General features: G+C 36.2%; 1 pseudogene; it reads left to right on the top strand.

The window, feature by feature from the left end:
• Positions 1-2,404: 2,404 nt before the first annotated feature.
• Positions 2,405-9,849, top strand: LOC147453550 (uncharacterized; annotated as a pseudogene).
• The last annotated feature ends 453 nt before the right edge of the window (positions 9,850-10,302 follow it).

The raw sequence follows: 10,302 nt of genomic DNA, 5'->3' as shown, positions 1-10,302 counted from the left end.
GACTTAGGAGTTGATCCAAAGGTTTTTGGGCCTTTCGAACGCACCGATAGGGTCAAAATCACCATATTTTGAGTCACGTTGTTAAATTCTTTTATTTCTTGTTAATTTTAGTACCTTGTTTAAAGAGTTTCAAGGGTACTCTAATTTTGTGTATAAGGGACACCCTTAACAATCTTTACCCTAATAATAAACTTGGATGATACTCACCATCTTCCCTCTTTTGGACACCCAAGGAGGGGAAAACCGCAAAAAAAAACCTCCAAAAATTTTGTGTCCTCTCTGTGTGAATTTAGTGTATGCGGAGGGACCTCCACATACACTAAATTCACACAGAGAGGACACAACATTTTCGAAGGCTTTTTTTGCTATTTTTTCCTCTCCGAGTGTCCAAAAGAGAAAACTTAGGAGTCAATCCTAGGGTTTTTGTGCCTTCTTGATGCATTGGCGGGGTCAAAATCACCATATTTTGAGTCACATTCTTAGTTTTTTTTTTTGGGTTAATTACCCTGATAATAAACTTGGATGATATTCACCATCTTCTATATCTGTATATGAAAGACAAGTATTCTTCTAAATTATATGCTTCTTTTTACTTATACTATGGTTGATGATACAGGGAGGGAAAGTCATTAATAGCAAGGACCAAGCAACTACTAGGAAGGTTCCTAAAGAGGAGAGGAAGAAGGAGGAGCTACATGATGACTCAAAAGCAAACCAAGTAGAGAGCTCAAAGCAAGAAGAAAATCTTGCACCTAAAAACCTATCTCTTAAGAAAGGAATTGATACCAAGATTCCACTTCATTCTCTTTCACAGAAGAGAAGATTTTTTCAAAGAGTGATATGCTTTAGAGAGAGTAGAAGAGCACAGAAGGCACTCATTGTGGAAATTCTTAGGCTTCCTTTCTAGAAACTTTGTAGGCATGTTGCAAAAAAACTCAAACTAGATATAAGGTGGAACATTTTGTAAAGAGCATATACCAATTTGTAAAGAATTTACAATATCTCTTTGTGAAAATCAACATTTTGTATAGCTAAAAACCCCTTGTAAAATAAAACATTTTGATTACAAATTAAGTAAATACAATTAAATTTAACCAGAGGCTTCCATTTTTATAATTTCATTGTCTCCAAGTCAAGTGTGAAAAGTCTTTGAATTTTTTTTGCAATTGTGATAGTCCTTGGATATGTCTCTGCATGTTTAGTCCCATCTAATTTTGTCGAAATTAGCATGTCAAGTCCCAAAGCATAATCCATGCCGTCTTCTAGATCTACACCTAGAGGGCCTAAGAGTTGAGATGATGAAAATTGGCTCAAAGTATGCCTCTACCTTCTCTTCTACTTTCTCTACCTTCTCTATGGTCTTCTACTTATCCTCTTTTCTCTTTTTCTTCTTCTCCTTGTTCTTGATCATAGGAAATGAGGAGGAGGATCATGTATGCTTACCCATATTTGTATTTGTATTGACCATTGTAAGTGTGTATAGGTGATTTTTGAAAATTGGTTTGAGGTACTTATAGTGTTATAAAGCAAGGGCATGATAGACTGTGGTATGATAGCACTTTCTTTTAGTAACATACAAAAACCATACAATATTGAGGAAAATAAAAAAACAGTAATTATGTGCAAAAACAAAATCAAAAGTATGAATGATCACGGCATGTTTTTTTCCCTTGACACTATGTGAACAAACAAAAACAACTGAAACAAACTCAATATGAATAAATAAACTTAACAATACTATATAAGTAGGACTAGATTTGGTTGAAATAGAATGAATATATAGATCATCAATGTATGTATATAAACAATGTCAATGTGTGTACATCATCAATCTATCTAAAATACATCAAAATTCCACTATTGGCTATACATCAATATTGAACTTGTCGTTCTACTATCTCTCAATATGCAAAGGTGTTTTCTATGACAATGTGGTGCATGTCTACTCCTCATCTATTCTCCTACCCTACTCTTCCTCTCTTGAGACAAGCTTGAGATCTCTCTCGCCGTGAACCTCTTGCATTAATAAAAGCTAAGTTAAATTGATTTATAGTTAGAAACTATTTTGAAAATCATTTAGCTTGATAAGATAACCTTTTTTTTGGTGAACCTCCCACACTGATGAAATCTAAGTTAAATCGATTGACACTTAAAAACTATTTTGAAGATCATTTTATCTTGAAAAGATAACCAAAACTAAAAATAATACTCACAAAAGGACATGCATGTGGAAGTTTGTTTTGTATCCCTACTATGTCACCATCTCGATCTTTGCGATTGTCGGGGCTCGACCATAATCTTTGGTCTCAATAAAAATAGATCCAAAGTTTAAGGTTGTCCTAGTTCACATCATCCTAAAAACTATGCTATAAAAAAATATAAACATATAATTACAAAAGTGGTTATGAAGCTGTTGTTGCCCACATTTCAAAGACCCGGTTTTTTGTAAATTTCTACATATGGACATGATGCCATGTGTCAAAAGGATGTGTGGACTTTCTTTTTTGTGGTATTTTTAGCTTGCTTTGCTCTTGGGCTATAAATCTATAGAGATGTCCCACTTTTTCTTTTGCCCAACACCATGCCTGTCCATGCAACCCAAGTGGGCGTTTGCCTAAATTGCATTCATTAAAAATAAAATGATACTAAAGTTACATTATACGTGAATACATATAAGTAATTTAATTAGAGACTCAAGTTGTAAATTAATATACTTTTTAATGTGGGAATGCTACTCGTAACCATAACTCGCATCAAAAGTGGATCCACGACTCCTCATGGAATCCTATAGGTCTCCTCTTTTTAGAAACCATAGCAGAATGTTGTTTGTGTTCAAAACAAGAGAAAAAAATATAGTATGTTAGTTTCCTATTAACTATCTTTTTTTAAATTAATAAAAAGAAATAATGTACAATGTTAGTTTTATATCAAATGAAATTTGACCTCTTTTTTGGTTGTACACATTCAAATTCCTATCGTACACCATTGCCTCCATATTACAGCCATGGAGGTCACACTCATAAAATGTGACATTGCGAAGAGCCATTTGCACCTTCAAAGAGTGGGCCTTCATTTTATTATGAGGAGGAGCGGATTCCACGTTGGTACGATAGATGTCAAAGCTTACATCCAAGGCTATGATGCTAATGTTGTTCACATGAGTTGGATTGGGGTGGTTATGCTTTTGTACCATCACCTGCGCACCAAGATCAGCATATGATTAGTGTTCTTTATTCCAATATTTATTTGTTTAGGTTCTTATAGTTGGGTATGTCAATAATATAGAGAATATTTTACATGTAAGGATATGCATCTCTAGTTAATGTTGGGTTAATTTTATTTGCGAGTTAATCCATTCGTGTTTTTTAAGTTTATATAAGCATAGAGATAGACATTTTCTCTCATATTTATGCTCTCTATGTTGGCGTTGGGGTAGGTGAAATAAGTACCGAGGGAAGGAGAGAGAAGAGAGATTAGACGGAGAGAGAAAAACATATTTACAGAATAGAGATAGGATAGGGGTGTGAGAGTACCGACAATGAATGAGAGAGAGAGAGAGAGAGAGAGAGAGAGAGAGAGAGAGAGAGAGAGAGAGAATCATTTTCACAGTAGTCAAAAGGTCATTTGTGCAATGATAGGGGCATAATATTCACAGCGCATATATCATGCATATACTCTTGCACACTCCACTAAAGCAGTTAGTGGTGGTCACTCATGGCACTAGTAGATGCTTTTTGAGATTTGGGACTACTAATGGAACTAGCAGATGATTTTTGAGAATTGGGACCCCTCATGGCACTAACACATTCCTGTGAGACCCTGCACTACTCATGGCACTAGCAGATGCTTTTTTAGACCATGCTGCTTCAGCCTATATAAACGATATAGAGTCAGGCAGCATATGCAACACAAGTGACTCTATTGTGCCAATCAAGAGAGATTTCTTTCTTTCCCCTCTTCTCATCACACAACGCTTCTAGGGTATGCAACTACCGGGAATAGGTAATTGAAAAATCCACGAAGAGTTTCATAAACTTCCTCCCAATGCACCCCTTGATGAAAAGAAGATGTTCACGCAGAGGGAGCATGACACAAACAAATCCATCAAAATGTTCAACCATCTAAACCGTGCTTGCAACACTGGAGACCAGGAACTCGATCAAGGCTATGTGACAATGAAAAGTGCTCTAGCAGAGTGGGAGACATGAGTCTACATTGATAGCACTTGGAGAGACCCTTTGCAGGCTGAGATTGACCATCTTCTCATGTGAAAACGTACTATCAATCTGGTGGATATCTCTGGCTCTAATGTGGTGCAAGATTGAGGCGAGATTTATTCTTAACTGATATATTTAAATAATTATGCACTAGCAATCAATAAATTGTACTTTCAAGTTTGATGCCTACAAATATCCATGAAAATCTCTACCATTAAATTTTTGTTCATTAATATAATGAGGAAATGTTGAATAATTGCATTGCGCATGCACCCCAAACATTGGCTTAGACGAGCTTTATCATTTGCTTCCTCACTTTCGGATTCATGTATAAATGTGTATGAATGAAGCAACTTAAACAAGCTTGACAAAGACCCATCTATTAAGAAATGTTGATGACCTTCAACATCCCACTATGGTTGCAATAAGACTTTTGTTAGGCCACAATCATATTTCAATAAGAGTAGATAGTGATGGAAAATGGCAAGATGGAGGCATCAAGCTCTGCAAATAGTAAGCACTGAGCAGCAAAGAGTTTCCCCTCAATTGAATGTCGTGGTTGACTATCTGATCACCAACCTTCCATGTTGGACGTATTATGTTAAACAAAAGATTGCAGGGTACAATGGTGGAAATGTGAGAAATCTGTGGTGGGTTGTTGAATTTGGGGGCTTCAAGAAAAGGTTTGTGGATATAAGATCAACTTAGAGCAAGAGGTTAAGTCAAGGTCGTGAAGGTTAATGAAGGTGGTCATGGCGGTGAAAGATGGAGTTTACTTTTAATCATTTCTTAAATAGACTGGTAGGTAAACAAAAAGACCCATGGATTTTTTGTATAAGATATTGTACATTAACTCAAACGGCTCAAAGTATCATAATTAAAGAAATTGTGCATTCAAACTGGCTAGTACATCATTTAATAGATGACAATTGTGAATGTATGTGCATTCAAACTGGTAAATTCTAATTTTTAAATATGTTCAAACTATAGTTTTGTGCTTGCAAGGGGAAAGGTGTTGTGTCAAATCTGGCGGGCCTTTTAATTTCTAGATGGTGGTTCACGGACTGCATTTAATGCAAAGTAATAGATCCAAACCTTTAAAAGTGCCTCCAATTGGTATATATATATATGTGTGTGTGTATATATATATATATATATATATATATATATATATATATATATATATATGTATATATGAATGAGTGTGTGTGTGTGTGTGTGTGTGTGTGTGTGAACACGAGTGTATATGTTTAAGTTACATATACAACGTAGCATTTTTTAGAAACAATAAATGAATTGCAATTATTTTAATAAATATGTTTTAAGTATTTATGTGTTTACTATATATTTATTCTATAATTATTTATTTAAGGATTAACAAATATATATTTTAATATTTTTATATGTTTACTATATATTTATTCTACAATTTAAATTAGTAGCTTGTATATAATTATTAACGTGTAAAATCTCAAATTGCATAATTAGTCTTAGTTTATATATTATAAGTGTTTATTATATATACTCTATAAATGTTTAATATATATCTTTTTAAGTGTTTAATATATATATCCATTATGTGTTTAGTTAGTTTCATTATATCCACGTAATAAGTGTTTATTGTATATATTTCATACATATAATACATGTAAAGTGAAGTGAAAGTGGAGTGAAGAAAGTGAAGGAGCCTGTTTTGTTGTGAAGAAGAAGACGGAGAAGAAGAAGAAGAGAAGGTACTCGTGGGTGTGGGTGTGGGTGTGTGTGTGTGTGTGTGTGTGTGTGTGTAAATTCTTGCATTGAATGACTATTTTCTTGTGTGAGTGTGTGCGTGTGTATGTCCGCCATAAGAGCTCCAATGGATCCCCACAATGGAGCTTCAATTATAGCTCCACCATGCCTTGAAAGGCATGGTGAGAAGGTAGCACATGTGCTGCTTTCTCACCATGCCTTTCAAGGCATGGGGGATCGTGCGCTACCTTCTCACCATGCCTTTCAAGGCATGAGGGATCGTGCGCTACCTTCTCACCGTGCCTTTCAAGGCATAGGGGAGCTCCAACTGAGCTCCCCCATGCCTTGAAAGGCATGTGAGAAAGCAGCACACACGCTGTCTTCTCACCATGCCTTTCAAGGAGCTCCATTGGAAGCTTGCATACACACACACACACACACACACACACACACACACACACTTGCATACACACACAACCACACAGTAACACATGACCCAAATACAATCATGCATACTCACACGCAAACACACTTATAATCATGCATTTGCATACACACACATAAACTTGTTGTAGTACACACACACACACACACACACAAATACACTTTCATACACACACAACCACACAATAATACAAGACACAAATACAACCATGCATACTCATACGCAAACACAAATATACTTGTTGTAGTACACACACACACACACATTGACATACACAAACACATAGAAGTGCAGATCTATACACAGATATACATATGTTGAAGTGGTCTTGTATTTTTTTCTTCCCGTGAGCATTGTGGTGTTGCACGAAAGCAAGTACGGAATGGGATTTACTTTTTAGTTTGCATTTTACACCGTTATGCGCTGCCGAAAATTTTGAGAGGATAGCTCAAGTGTTGTTGCTAAGAATACTTTTGTTGTTTATTGATTATAATTGATAGAGATTATGGTTTGTACACCATCTAAATGTGGCAAGGCAGTATCTCTCAAAGTAGGTTCAACAATACTAAGCTATTTGTGGTCTTTTTTAAAAAATTGTCACTCAATATACTAAGCTAGTTGTGGTCTTGCTTTTTTCTGCTTTTAGGAGTAGGATATACATTAAGGTCTGGCACTACAAGACATAGGGCCAATGCACGATCTTCCATTGCTTCTTCCAATGTCCGTCAGAAGGAGGATATACTCGGTGATATGCATGAAGAAGAGGAGCTCATAATTATTCATGATACACAAGGTGGAGTGGTGTCCCAAAGCGTGTCTAAAGCAACAACAATTGTTGCTAAACTTTTCAATCATCCTCCAATGTTTGGAAAGGATGTTCATGGTCGCATATTGGAGGAGATTGTAGAGGGTTTTATTGTAAAGAGAGGTAGGGAACCTCCTTGCATTCCTCTCTGCAGATTGATGGAAAACAAATCCATTATAGTGGTGGGTCTAGGTACTGAGGGTTTAGTGAAAGAGTTTGAGATGTCTGGATCATGTGTGCTTGGAGATCCATTTCTTGTGTCATTCAAGAAGCCTGGTCATGATCAACATTATGTTTCCAACTTAGACAAAGAAGAATGGGGGCCTCTTTGGCGAGAAATTCGCAATGATTTTGATAATTCCCTTCCTCTTGAGTGGAAAGACTTAAGGGGAAAACAATTTATTGTTTGGGATGGCAATCGCCGTCTGAAAACTTGGATGCGCTTGATAAAAATGCGTAAGTGATTTGTTTTTTGTTTAATCTAAGGCTGTCTTGTCTCACGCTGTGCTGTCTAATATTTTCCTTTGTTGTTGTAGAATTTTCAATGATAAGGTGGAGACATTGTTCTGTCAAGTGTTAATTTGTCAATGTTGATAGAAGTGCCGAGGGAGAGCTTATGCTAGCTCTGCGCTCTCATAATGAGTAGGCTCATTTCTTGTTTTTTAAGATATTACTGTTACTATGTACATGTCATTCTCTTGCTCTTTTCCTTGCCAAATCATTATGTGTTTGTCACTTTGTTATTTAGGATTGGTAGAACCACTATGAGCACAAATTTTGGCCATGAGATCTTCTTGTTCCAAAAACTAGCCATGGCAAGCAAAGATTCTCTAGTGAAAGACTTTCCCCAAGATTGGATTCGATGGATAGAGGTAGAGCTTGCTTGCAAAAAGAAGGCATCTAAAGGCCCAAAAATGCACATGAAATCATCAAATGAATAAATGCATTTATGGGTTGTTTATTGTCTTCTTAATAGGAAAAAGGAATTATTGCACTCTTTGATGCATTGCCGTGTAGATGATGTCACTTTTGAGCGTTATATTAGTGCCATCAAATTTAGAATGTATTTGCGTAAAGAATGGTATTGGGGAAGTATCTTGAAGCAATGCTTAAGGATCAAAGGGAAAATGATTGATGAACTACCGGAGGGTTTTGAAGAATGGTTTCATCATTGGTTGAGGGAGTACATTGATAAAGCTTTCATGGAGATTTGGAGTAAGCTCAACATTAAAGATTCGGATGAAAAAACCCAAGACCTCATGGAATCTTCGAGGAGAGTTTTATTCAAGTAATACAATTGATATTTATGGTTGATATTATGTTTTGCACTTAGAGTTTGTATAATAAATAAGTCACTAGGTAAAGGAGCTCAAAGGATGTTAAATGCATTTTATGTAGATGGCTAATTCAGCTTTATGATCAAACTTTGTTGGAGAAGTTTCCAGTTGTTGTTGAAAGTTGGAGGGACCTCTCTTTTGAGGAGTGTGTGTATCCGCTATGGATGAGAGATCATGGTTTTCTTGCTTGTTGGGAAATTGATTATTGCCCTTGGTGTCTAGATTACGCTTGGGGCACCTACCCACACGACGAAGGGAACTTATATAAAGTTCATTTTTTTACATTTATAAAAAGTACAAATTTGTTAAAGTGTTCATATTATTTAGACTAAGTTTATGAGAGAAACGTATTCTTGTTTACTTTAGAGCACGTTTTTGAAAGAAATGAAGAGGTTATTGAGGAGATTGGCTCGGCTTCCAAGAAGCCACCTCTTCAAAAAGAGTAGACACTAATACAATCTCCTCTATAAGGAAACGATTGGAATTTTTTAAAGCTAAGTCCCCCAAAAAGAACAAAATAGGTGTTCAAGGTTCCACAGGTAAACTTGCTTGTAAAGATATCTAGCTGTCACTTTCTGTGTCTACTCAACAAGTCTTGATGAAATATTTTATTTTCAAATTATACAATGCTCTCCATAGATTATGATGTGACCGTTATTGGCAACATGACAGATGTTTACAAAATTTCTCTCGACGATGAGAAATGGTAAATACATGTGAGAAGAAAGATTAAATATGTGGTGTGTTGTGAATGTTTGAAATACATGTTTTTGATCGTATGCACGATCTTGGATTTTCTACATCCAGTCAATGTTGATAGGGAAAAGAGCAATGAAGTGGCCTCTCTTTTGTTTATGTATTTTCCCAACAAAATTTAAAGTTGAACAATTTTTGGAGAACGAGGTATGCATTCTTCAAAACCTCAATGAACACCTCTACTCTATGATAATTTTGGAACTTTGCATAAATTTACAACGCGTAATATGCATGTCCCTCCATGGAATCAATTCCCTCAAAATTTGAGTAAGAAAGTGGCCATAATAGCTTCTAAGTATGTGGCAGACAATGGGTGTTACATCACCTTAAGCTCCACTGATCACTTTGGCATTAGGTTTGGCCATGCCATTGAGATGGGATTCAAAATGATGCACACCGTCCTTATTTTGATCCTCGATGGTTATGTGCAAAAGACCATTGAGATTTAGAGAGTAAGTAAAGTTATTTGTTGATTGAAAAAGCATGGTCGTAGTTTTCTTGAAGCTTATTCAATTAAATCACACTCTAATTGTAGCTTGTAGGTGGAAACACCATTGCTAGGATTGTTTTATCATAAGGGTCAATGTCCTATCTACGACCGACAAGATGGAGAGAGCGTGGATAGCAACTCTTTTGATTCCAAGTACGGAATATTGGTGGAGCATGCTGAGAGGTGCCTTCGAGCACTTCTTTTGGTAAGAAGATATGCTTGCTATTATGTCTTGTTAGACTATGTTACGTAAAGTAAATATGCGCATGTTTCTTTTCTTTTTTCAGTTGGCTCGTGCGGACATTTGCTGTGGAACACACCTCCGTTGTTGATATCTTTTTTGGATGTGGTGGCTTGGGCTATGCCTACGCTAAGTTTTCTAGACACTACCACTACATAGATAGTGATCCACGGGCCTTTCAGCAACATCTTACATGCTGCGAGACTCGATGTGTAAGTGCTATTTTAGCAGTTGATAGAGATAGTGATGAGGAGACCGACTAGCAATAATATGAGCCCGAATC

Source organism: Adiantum capillus-veneris, chromosome 7 (assembly GCF_014529385.1).
Source record: "Adiantum capillus-veneris isolate H3 chromosome 7, ASM1452938v2, whole genome shotgun sequence".
NCBI classification, from domain to species: Eukaryota; Viridiplantae; Streptophyta; class Polypodiopsida; order Polypodiales; family Pteridaceae; genus Adiantum; species Adiantum capillus-veneris.
Note: the sequence above shows the minus strand (reverse complement) of the source record. Positions and strands in the feature narration are given on the sequence as shown.